Below are 12,500 nucleotides of genomic sequence, written 5' to 3'. Positions count from 1 at the left end.
ATGGCCAGCATGTCATTAGTCAAACTTGCACAGTGTCTTGCACTTGAATATTGCTGATACACCCACATCAGGAATGCCACACCCACACAATACTTGTGAAACAATGCACTGATGGGAGATTTCATTAGCACCGACATGGAACTCTGAGAAAACACAGCCAACAGTTTTACCACCATCAAACTAGAAGCCCATGAGACATATTCGATCTATTTGTTCTCCCGTTCCGAACAGTATAGAACTCACACCCAGTCCCTGCCCAGGTTCGACAGAGGGAGACGCTTACAAACTGACCTTTGAAGTAAAGCAAACCAAATGGTAGAGGCCCAGCGTGAGCTGCCAACAGCTCATCCAATATCTTAATAAGGCAAAGGCAGCAGGAACAACGTGAGTTAACCTTTCAGCTGATGTTTGCTTTGAATCTGAGCCATGCACTCACACACAGGAAGCCTGGACCTGGACCTGGAATATGGTGTGTGTGTGTGTGTGTGTGTGTGTGTGTGTGTGTGTGTGTGTGTGTGTGTGTGTGTGTGTGTGTGTGTGTGTGTGTGTGTGTGTGTGTGTGTGTGTGTGTGTGTGTGTGTGTGTGTGTGTGTGTGTGTGTGCTTGTGTGTGTGTGTGTGTGTGTGTGTGTGTGTGTGTGTGTGTGTGTGTGTAGGGGTGTCCCAGAGAGGGAGCAAAGAGAGTGCAACGTGTAGGAGGAAAGAGAGAGGAGTGCAGAGTATAGAGTGGGCAGTCGAGAGGTAAAGGAATAATAAGAGTGAGATGGGTTAATAAAAATGAAGACTCACTCACTATTAAGAGCCCAGAGTTGGAGTGAACAGACAGAAACACATCATCACATAACAGAGTTATGGTTCACGAGTATACTATGTTGATACCTGATGATAAGATAAGACACTTTATTCATCATTGCAGGCATACTATGATATTATGTTTGGTAACTCAGAGACCATTAGCAATAGAGAACAAGATAAGTAAACAAGATAAATATGATGAGGTAGTGTCCTCTCTACATATGTACGTGTATATAATAAATAAATAAAGATATTTATTATATCTTTATGAAGAGAGTGGAGATAAGCACCCGGCCCTGCAGTGCACCTTTGGCCAGGATGAGCGTCCAGGATGTGTGGTTGCCCATTCTGATATTTTGTGCTCTGTTAATGAGGAATTCCAAGCGGCTAATCCCAGGTTGTTAAATTTGGAAACTAGTTTAGTTGGGATTATGGTGCCGTCCACAAAATAGCATCCAAATATACTGTATACAGTGTGATATTAGACAGTATAAGTGTTTGGATGGTGCAGGTGGGACAGGGGCCAGGGCTGCATGAAGTACGATTGAGACGGCATCCTCTGTAGATCTGTTCCCTCGATAAGCAAACTGCCGACTTCAAAACCGCTCTTAGGGCAACTAACAACAGTCGTGTTAACAAATAGTTAACAAATAATCGTAACAGCGACGGTGATGGATTTAAGACAGGTGGCAAAGATATTTAGTGCAGAAGGAAAACAGGAGGGGGCCTGATACAGACCCCTGGGGGACTGTGTTGAACTAACTATATAGGGTTTAAAGTGGTTAAAGATGCTGGTGAACAACACACCTGCATGTCGGTCAGCTTCACTGACTTCAGTGCGTGGGCCTGACACCCTGTATGGTCCTGCTGCTTTGGCCATGTCTGTTTTCGTCAGAGCGCATCTCACCTGGTGGCGCCGTAGGACGAGCACCCATGCTCCTCCTCAGTCAGTGTCATTTCAGCTCTCACTCTGCTGTTTTGGTTATACGAAGCGTGCGAAGAACTAGTTCAGGGTGTCAGGGAGTGCAACGTCATGGCAGATTTGTGAGGTGCTACTTGTACTCTTGTAGTCTGTTCTCCACATGCTGCTGCTGGGGTTGTTGTGTTCAAAGTGCCCCTCAATGTGCTGCTTGTAACTACACTGAGTAGAGCCCGTCTGACGCCAGACTTTTGGGTCCGATGCCAATCCTGATTTTGGAAAGTCCTAAACCACACACTGATTACCAATGTTTTTGCCGATATTTTGTCAAGAAGCACAAAATTGACAAATCACTTTAAAAAATCTTTTTCATTAAAGTTTGTATTTGAGATCATCAAATGTATACGCAAAACATTTATAAAAAGAAAGAAACAAAAAACTATGGGTTACTTGCGTAACCCCGGTTTTGTAAATTGCGAACGAGTTGTTCACTATGGGAAACAGCGCCCTCCGGCGATGATACAGAAGCTTCACATTCACTCCCTCAGGGCCGAAACCCTTTTTGGCCCGATGGGCCTTTCGTCGCTTCCCAGCAGCCTCCTCTCCCGAGGGCATATGAGGAGCAGGAACGCGGAAGTCATCCTCTTAACACACCAGCTTCCTTCTGCCAAGCAAAAAAGAAGGGTGTTTTAGTGAACAACTCGTTCGCAATTTACAAAACCGGGGTTACGCAAGTAACCCATAGTTTTGTTGCATTGCTTCTCTCGTTGTTCACTATGGGAGATATAAACCCCCGGAATGTATCTACGAATCGAGATACCACAAACTGCTGTCCCAGCCCTCCGAGGGGCGTGACCCTTGCCACCCAGGCGCCAACAGACCCACCGGGTCTAAGGCACGGAACAGGAGAAAAGTGGGGCCCTGACAGACCAAGGTCTGCCTTATAAACTAAGAAGCAGGCACAGCCTGTCTATTCTAGTGGGGGGAGGGCCCTGACAGACCGAAGTCCGCCTTATAAATCTAAGGCCCAGACATCGGCCTATCCTACACTAAGGCACAGGGGCATGAACAGAAACTACCGCGGTTCCATGCACCCACCCACCCTCAGGTGGAAGCCACACCCAGGACTGCGTGCGCCAATGAAGACGCCGCCACGTCCAGGCTGTAGAAAGCAGCGAAAGTCGACGGCGACGCCCAACTCGCTGCAGTACAAACGTCCTGAATAGACACCCCTCTGCAGAGGGCCCAGGACGCTGACACACCCCTAGTAGAGTGCGCCCTCAGGCACTGGGGCTCCCCTACTGGTGTATGCCAGGCGAATAGCCTCCACAATCCAATGGGAAAGCGTAGACTTAGTCACCGCCTTTCCCCCAGGCCCGGGGCCCAAGGAGACAAACAACTGGCTAGGCCGGCCCTGGGCCGCAGTCCTCTGGACATACAGCCGCAAGGCTCTCACTGGACAAAGACAGTGCAGCCTCCGATCCTCCTCTGAGGCAAAAGGAGGCGGGTGAAAAGCCACCAACTCGGTTGGCACAACCACCGTCAGGTGGTTCTTGGGGATGAACGCCGGGTTAGGTTTTAGAACAACCCTACTACCATCACCCGCAAACCTCATGCACTCCGGAACCACCGAGAGGGCATGTATATCGCTCACCCGTTTCGCTGTTGTCAGCGCAACCAAGAGTACTGTCTTGAGCGCGAGGAACTTCAGTTCCACCGTCTCAAAAGGTTCAAAAGGAGGACGAGAGAGTGAGTCTAGCACCAGGACCAAGTCCCACGTGGGAAACAAAGACCTTGAGACAGGGCGTTCACGCAACGCGCCCTTCATGAACTGACCCACAAGTGGTTGTTTCCCCGCGGTTTTTCCATCGGGGAAACCAACATGGTTGGCCGAAATGGCCGCCAAGTACACTTTAACCGTGGAGAAAGCGTTCCCAAGATCCAACCTATCCTGTAGGAAGGTCATGATATCTGCGGCCGACGCCTGGAACGGGACCACAACCGGGGACTGTTCCATACACCACTCCTCGAACACGCCCCACTTAGCTCCATAGAGAGACCTAGTGGAGTGTGCCCTAGCGGCCTGAATAGTAGCTACCACCCTAGGTGGAAGTCCAGTCGCAGTCAAGTTATGGCGTTGGAACAACAGATGTTCAGGAGGCGGGGATACACACCTTTACTCCGCCCCCTTACCAATCTACCTGGCGCTATTTATACCTTGTCAGAACTACCCAGAAGCCCCTTATTCGCTTTCGTACATCCGTACTCAAGCTCATAACGTTTTCAGCATGATTAGCAGCAAGAGCACCCTACCTCTTCCAGCCAGTCCAAGTCCCGCCGTTCCATTTCTCCCAGCGCCTCCGCATTCTGCTTTCTCCAGACACCTCAACTTCACGTCTGTCTACCATCATCCCACCATCTGGTCAACCGCGACATCCTTCAGGTTGGTCCCACGCACCCACACAACATCGCCCGACTTCTTGGGAACGGGAGCGGGGCCGAACCGCAAGGAGGCCACCACCGAGCAGCTCTGCGTCCCCGACGGCCAGCAACGCCACCGCTCCCCGCTAACGCTCGCCTCACGGCTCCCCCGGTCCGTGCCACCACGGCTCCTCCAGCTGTTAGCTAGTAGCTACTAGCTACAGCCACAACGCTAACTACAACAGCCGGCTACAACAACACCGGGGCCTTCGTCGCGCCAGTCGCGGTCCGATGACGTCACGCACCACTGAAGCTACCGCGGCGATTCCGGATGACGTCACCCGCCGCTCCGGGAGGCTTAGGGCTGCCTGCCCAGAAGAACACTGCCTCCACCAGCCCACATATCTTCTTTCCAACTACTACTTTTCCAATACATTTCCAATCTTTAACCCTGTGCCTGCTACCCACCCCTAATGTCTGTCTTGTCTATCTTATCATCCCTCGTACCGCAGGCTGCATTTTCATCCCCCCCCACCCCACCCATCCCTACATCCACCTCAGTCTCCTTCCTTTTCTCCTACCACCCAAGCACTGCCGTGGCCACACCTGGCACCAGCGCACCCCCCCCCCCCCCCCCCCCGCTTTCACTTTCGAGCATGCCACCCAGCGGGTGGCATGGGTGGCATGGCATGGCATGGGTGGCATCGCCTCACTCTCCCCCCCCTGTCCTTTCCTGTCCTCCCCTCAATAACCCCTCCCCCCATCCACCCCCCCCTTTTCTGCTGCTCCCTCCATTCATGAGCTAGCATCATGCTCCCATGCTAGCTTACTATACTACCAAAATTGCTCCCACAGCTGCTATAGCCATCACTACAAGTTCCTACCGAACTACTGTAACATGTGTTTCTTCCTAACACTGCTGTTCCCTCCATTCATGAGCTATGCTAGCATCATGCTCCCTTGCTAGCTTCTTACTATACATACTACCAACATTGCCCACGTGGCAACAGCTGCTACTGCTATTATTACAATGTTCCTACCGAACTAACATTGTCTCCTTCCTAACATTGCTGCTCGCTCCATTCACGAGCTTGCGAGCATTCATACCCGACATACTACCAATATCGCTCCCGTGGTTAGCCGCCACCGCTATCACTACAATGTTTCCAACTAACTAACATTGTTTCCTCCACAGAGATGGCTGCTTGGCGCTACTAACAGACATTGCCAGTCCACAGACATTGCTGCCCGGTGTTACTAACACCTTTAGCTACGAACATCGTTAGCTCTATCCACAGCGCTCCCTCCACTACAGCGCTCTCCACAGTGCGCTCGCCCCTAGCGCTCCCCCCACAGCTCTTTTGCAGCGCGCTCGCGCCCACAGCGTTCCCTCCCCTCCATCCTCTCCCTCCCCTCTCTCCTCCATCTTCTCGCCGCCCTCTCCCCCAATCCTCTCGCCCTCTTCACCCTCCATGCGTTCTCTCCCCTCCATCCTCTCCCTCCCCTTTCTCCTCCATCTTCTCGCCGCCCTCTCCCCCAATCCTCTCGACCTTTTCACCCTCCATCTCATCTCCCTTCTTTCTCTCACCCTCCCCATTCTAGCCCTGCCACACGGCAACAACGGTTACCCCTGCATTTTGCCAGTACCATAGTCACTATCACGTTCCCGCCCCAGAGTTTCCAACTCTCCTTCTTTTCTAGCCCCGCCACACGGCAAAGACGGCTACCTCTGTTCCACTCCAACAGGCTCCTGCCTCTGAGTTTCCAACTCTCCTTCTTTTCTAGCCCTGCCACACAGCAACAACGGCTACTTTCTTTCCATCCTCCTTTTCCCACTCCTCCACACCCCAGTTTCTCATCAGTTAGCCACTCGGTCATTCCGAATTCTTCCCCGTTCTAGACCAGTTTGCCGCGTTTTTTATGGGGCCCGTCAAAACAGAGCAGGCTAATTCCTTAGTCTAGTAGTTGCTCTCATTGTCTCTTTTGGGGGGTATCGGTCCATGAGTGCCGTGCTGACAACGCCATCGGCCGTCCACGTGTACTGTGCTGACTACGCTAACGACCTCCTCCCCAAAGACTCCAGGGTCGGCGACCCTCCCCGGAACCCCTTTCACTTCCCTCCATTACATTCTATGTATTCAATAAATACCCTAAACTTTCCATAAAGGTGTGTTTCTTTGCCTAGTGAAATGGCGTTGGAACAACAGATGTTCAGGAGGCGGGGATACACACCTTTACTCCGCCCCCTTACCAATCTACCTGGCGCTATTTATACCTTGTCAGAACTACCCAGAAGCCCCTTATTCGCTTTCGTACATCCGTACTCAAGCTCATAACGTTTTCAGCATCCCTCCACCACCCCTTTCACCTCCACAGGTTGTGCTTTCCACCACTCCCTTTTCTCCTTCTATATCCCTCCCCGTCTCTCTCCCTCCTCCTCTCTCTCCTACTTCTCAGGTTCCTGCTGGGGGTATCGGTCCATGAGTGCCGTGCTGACTACGCCATCGGCCGTCCACGTGTACTGTGCTGACTACGCTAACGACCTCCTCCCCAAAGACTCCAGGGTCGGCGACCCTCCCCGGAACCCCTTTCACTTCCCTCCATTACATTCTATGTATTCAATAAATACCCTAAACTTTCCATAAAGGTGTGTTTCTTTGCCTAGTGAACGCCCTCTCACGGGCCAGACCCACAGAGCTAGGTCTGCGGGTCTGGGATGATGAAGTTCGCCCCCCGCCTGCTGCAGCAGGTCCTCTCGCAACGGGAGGGGCCAAGGCCGCTCGTATAGGAGGGGAGCTATCTCCGACCTCCACGTGCCCCATGCTGGGGCCACCAGCAGCACCGTCAGGTCCCGGAGCCTGATCCGTTCCAGAGTGGGGTGGATCAGCTCCAGCGGAGGGAACGCATAAAGTAGCCCCCCCGGCCACTCGTGTGCCAGGGCGTCCAAACCCAGCGGAGCCTGTCCTTTCATTGAGAAAAACAGCGAGCACTTCGCGTTCTCCTCCGAGGCAAAGAGGTCCACCTGGGGCCGACCGAACCTGGTCCAAATCTGGGCCGCGACCCCGGGGTGCAGAGACCAGTCCGAATAATGAGTCCTGCCTCTGGACAGAAGATCGGCTCCCCTGTTCAGAAGTCCAGGCACATGAGAGGCGCTGATTGATTTCAGGTGCAAGTTGCACCACAGTATCAGCCTCCGAGCCAGACCATCTAAGGTAGGAGACTTCAGACCTCCCTGCTTGTTGATGTAGGCCATGGTCGTGGTATTGTCTGTCCTGACCAGAACGTGACAACCACCGATGTGGGACCTGAAATGTTTTACTGCCAGAAAGACTGCCATCAGCTCCAAGTAGTTGATGTGTGCTTTCCTCATACTGCGGTCCCATAGACCCCTGGCCATCCGGCCCTCGAATGTTGCGCCCCAGCCTGTCAGGCTGACATCTGTGGTGATCATCTTCCTCGAGATGATCCTCCCCATCGGGACGCCCTCCGACAGGAAAGAAGCTACTTTCCACTGTTGAAGGGATTGCATGCACGCCGCGGACACTGTCACGTGACGAAAACCCTGAGTGGCCGGGATCCTGAGGGAGCCCACCCATCTCTGAAACGGCCGCATGTGTAGTCTGCCCAGACGCACTAAGGAAATGGCCGAGGCCATGAGTCCCGCTGCCCTCATGCAGATTTTGTACTGGACCCTGCGTCCCAGTTGAAACAATGCCAGACACTTCAGGAAGGAATCTATCCTCTCCTGAGACAAACGCGCCCTGAGAGCGACCGAGTCCAGTGCTATACCTATAAAAGTAGCGCGACGGGACGGTGTGAGCACGCACTTCTCGAAGTTTAGCGTGAACCCCAGGGAGGTCAGGTGCGACACCACCAGACTGGTGTGATGACATGCTTCCTGACGCGAATCCGCCGTCAGAAGCCAATCGTCTATGTAACTCGCTATGCGAACGCCACTCTGCCTCAGAGGGGCTATCGCTGCCTGAGTGCATTTCACGAACACCCTGGGACTCAGGGACATCCCGAACGGGAGGACCAGGTACTCGTACACCCGACCCTCGAATTCGAACCGCAGGAATTTTCTGTGCGGTGGGTAAATAGGGATGTGGAAATATGCGTCCTTGAGATCTATTGAGCTCCACCAGTCGCCCTGGCGGACTGAGCGTAGTAACGCTGCTGCCGTCAACATTTTGAATTGAAAAGTTTTCAAATACCTGTTGAGAGCTCTGAGATCCATTATGGGACGTAATCCACCCCCTTTCTTCTTGACCAGGAAGTATCTCGAGTAGAAACCGAGACGGCTTTCTCCTGGTAGCACTTCCCTTACGGCATTCTTGCGTAATAGAGAGGAGATCTCCTCTCGTAACGTCACCGCCGCTTGACCACTCGCTTGTGACAACAGTACTTTGTTGGACATGGGTGGTTTGGTGGAAAATTGCAGTCTGTAACCCTTTGCTATCGTACGAAGCACCCAGGGGTTGGGGTTGCATTTTTTCCATTGCTCGATGTGCAATGACAACGGATTTGGGGGGGTTGTTATTGTATTCGAGCGTACATGAGCCGCCATCTTGGCGCCACTCGTTGGCCTGACAACCGTGCTTGGTGTTACTTCCGGGCCCATGTACGCGGCCATTTTGGAAATACTGGCCACGCACGTGGGCGCCGCCATTGTTGCCGGCAACACGTGTCTGCGAGCAGCAGCGGCCATCTTTATTGGCAACACGTGTTGTGCAGTGGGGGCGGCCATTTTGGCTACACCCACCTTCCTTACAGCAATTTGGCTTATATTTACCTTGTGACTTTCTTTCATGGACCAAGGAAAATTTTGCCGTGACCCTTGTAGGAAATGACGGTTTTGGCCCGCCATAACGCCTTTTCTCTGTCCAACGACCACCATGGACCCCCGCATTTTGGGTACCTTTGTTTGCAGAAGTTTTTGGTTGTTTATTACAGCATTTTTCGTCAAGTAAGAAACATTTGCAACAAAAGCACGGGACACATTCAAATTTAACGGCGCATACACATTTAAGTAATTCTCTAGGACAACATGTGTATTCAATTGTGCATGCACATTCACGTAATTTGCTACTGTGACATGTGTGTGTGTGTCTCTGAACTCGGGGCTCGTAGCGCAGTTCACTGTCGCCACTGACTCCGATGAAGGTCTCCTCCTCTTCCTCGTCGTCCTGGTACTGAGGCCCGCGGCCACTAGAACCCGATGCAGATCCCCCGTCTGAGGGGAGAGGGAACCGGGGGAGAGAGCCTCCCTGCACGTCTGGCAGGGAGTGATGGTGTCACCTAGTTGACCCCCCACGCTTGGACGTGCGACCTCTGTAACCGCCTCTCTGGTTAGGCTTGCTGGGTGGAGGGCGAGGACGGTCGTCCTCTCTCCGGTCCCGCTGTTCGCTTCTGGCGGCGGGCGGGGCGGAGAAGGAATGGGTCTGGCGAGACGGAGCGTCCTGTCGGGTCGGTGGTCTGCCTCTCTCCGGCCGCGGAGGACGGTTCTGGGGTTTGGGGGGAAGAGACCTGGTCGGAACCTGGATGCAGGACAAGGCAGCCTCGTCCTGAGCTTTACGCACTGCGGCGCTGTCCTGCAGGTAGCTCATGCCCCCCTTGAAAAGATTACCTGGAGTTACTTTTAGGTTCTGGAGATTATTTTTGTCATCAGGACCCTTGAAGTTGACGTGGTCGAGCCACCGCGCTCTCTCATGAGTAACACACAGTCCGATTCCCCTGCCAGTCCACTCTGTGGAGTATTTGTTAAGCAGGATAAGCTCCTGTGTGATGCGCCTCATCTCTGCTAGCTGCTGAGGTGTGGCGGTGTCTCCTGCCTCGCTCAGGAGTACTTTCAGGGACCCCTGCAGCAGCGCTGTGGCGTTGAGGGCTCTAGCTCCGGAGGTAAAAGCTTTGTGGAGAACTCTGGTGGCTGCAGAGCCAGACACGTCCTTCTCGTTGGTCAGAAGCGGAGGATCCTTAACCGTGGAGAAGGGGAGCTTCTGGTTTTTCGGTATGCTAAGGGCGAGTGAGAGGGCTAGGGTGCGATCCATGGGGGGAAGGGCCAGGAGACCGAGCTCGCTCGCACCCGCACAATCGATGTTAAAACGTAGCCTTTTAGGATCAGAGTCGGGGTTAAAGGGGAATCCCACGACGATGAGAGAGCTGCGTTGAAACCCATAGCCAGGGGAAGCTTTGATTTCTTGGCAACCTTTTCTTCCACCGAGTCGAGACCCTGAAACTCCGACGGGTTGGCGGGGGGCTCCTCGGTGTCGTCAGCCGGCCATTTAAGACCGCATCTAATGGTAGCTGTTTTGTAGAGCTCCAGTAAAGTGGTCTCACCTTTTTCGGCTGGTGGGAGAATGCTGCCAGGCTGAGCCGCAGCCGCCACCGCAGGCATAGTAACAGGGAGAAGGGTCCTCGCTTCAGGTGGGCCGAGAACTGGGGGGCCACGGTCATCCGTGGCGTCAGCGTCGTGGAGGACGACCTCCCCGTCCCCCTGGACTTCATCGACGACTTGGAAATCGTCAATATCGTCATGGTAAGAGGTGATGGCCCCGTTATCGGCATCGCCATCAACACTCACCGGCGGGGAGTAGTAGCGAAGAGCCGCTCGATGCTCGGCGCTGCTGCAGCGGCCATCATGTGGGGAGAGAGGGGATCCACGTGGGGCTCGCTGCCCTCGTAGGGTGCCCTGGATGTAGGAGAGCGTGAGCGGGGGTGCAGAGTAGACCTCGGAGGTTCCAGAGTTCGTGCAGAGCCGGCTGTTGCTGACGCTCGGGGCCGCCGACGTTCTTCCCATACGGAGGCTAGGCTAGCTGGCCCGCGGTCCGCCGATCGTCGAGAGGAATAGTAGCGGCGGTCTCCGTCGTACTCGTCCTCGCAGCTCTCAAACATGGCTCGTGGTGGTAGGAAGAGCCTCTGGGCCCTGTTGAACCTTTCCCTAAGCTCGGAGGTGTGCAAGCCTGCACACTCGTAGCATCTCGGGTCGCCGTAGACGGCGTCCTCAGCGTGTGCGAGCCCCAGGCAGCTAACGCAGTGGTCATGCTGGTCCCATTCCTCGAGAGGCTGGGAGCATGAACGGGAGCCGCAACGCCGCGGGGGAAGGTCAATGCTGGTCTCCAGCTGTCGGCGATCGGCGACGGCTGGACGGTCCCGTCGATCCATGGAGATTGAAGAGCTAACAATGTTAGCGGAGTTTTCCACGCCGGGAAAATAGTAGTTAGAGGGAGAAGGGTTGGGGAACTCAGTGGACTGGGATCCAACCCGTCGCTATTGAGCTTGTAGAAACCCGCAACCTCGATTCTTAGAGTGTGGAGCTCCTTCACACGCTTGGCAGAAGGAACAAAGAGGATGACTTCCGCGTTCCTGCTCCTCATATGCCCTCGGGCGAGGAGGCTGCTGGGAAGCGACGAAAGGCCCATCGGGCCAAAAAGGGTTTCGGCCCTGAGGGAGTGAATGTGAAGCTTCTGTATCATCGCCGGAGGGCGCTGTTTCCCATAGTGAACAACGAGAGAAGCAATGCAACAAAACTTTTAACCACTTAAGCCCTATTAAAAATAAAAATACAAGCTCACAACGCATCGCAATGCGACCTGTTGTGAGCTTGTAGATTTGCTATCCTTTTTTCTTTCTTTGTTTTGCCTATTTGCCTATTATGAGATGCCTAAAATGCGGAGGCTAGGTTGAAAGTGGTTAAAATGTTGACACATCAGCTGCATAATTGCCAATACCGATGTCGTAAAAAAAAAGTCAAATACAGGCCGATATATCGGCCAAACCGATATATCGGTCTGGCACTAGCTCTAGTTCTCTAATGCCCTTCTTCAGTTCTTTTGGGGCATTCCTGGAGGCCAGCATCACCTGGCCTGAAAGCAGCATCTCGTACCCTGAGCAGAGACCGTACATCCAGCCATGGTTTTTGGTTAGGAAACACCTTGATGGATTTGGTGGGTAGTACTCTGTCAGTCCACAAGTCTATGTAGGCCAAGACAGATGAGGTGCATTTCACTAAGTCTGCCCCCTGAGAGAACACTTCTCAGTCAGTGTTTTCAAAACAGTTCAGCAGAGGTGGCTTGGACAGTTTTAACAGCAAGTCTTTTTCTACATGATTCTAATAACACAGCTTAAATGTATCTGTCTGTCCATCACAGGGAGTGGCGCGTAATGGCATCAAAAGCATGACCATGACATCCAGTTTGAGTAATCTGGTGTGTTGTTGATGATCAAACTATTTGTGAGCAAACCTTCCCAACTCTGCATGGAGAGGTTTGGTAAACATGCTAAAAATGAGTCTATTCCACCAACGACTCCACACAGATTATACACTAGCCCCCACCCGGCCCCCCTTAACTCCCCCAACTCCAACAAAT

General features: G+C 53.2%; 1 protein-coding gene across 1 annotated transcript in view; it reads right to left on the bottom strand.

Moving 5' to 3' along the window:
- pgm5 (phosphoglucomutase 5) overlaps nt 1-12,500 on the bottom strand; it is a 49,249-nt gene that overhangs the window by 24,688 nt on the left and 12,061 nt on the right. The gene's annotated exons all lie outside the window — the stretch shown is intronic.

This window comes from Gymnoscopelus braueri, assembly GCF_963280865.1.
Source record: "Gymnoscopelus braueri genome assembly, chromosome: 7".
NCBI classification, from domain to species: Eukaryota; Metazoa; Chordata; class Actinopteri; order Myctophiformes; family Myctophidae; genus Gymnoscopelus; species Gymnoscopelus braueri.
The sequence above is the reverse complement of the archived record's forward strand: the minus strand, read 5'-3'. Positions and strand labels throughout refer to the sequence as shown.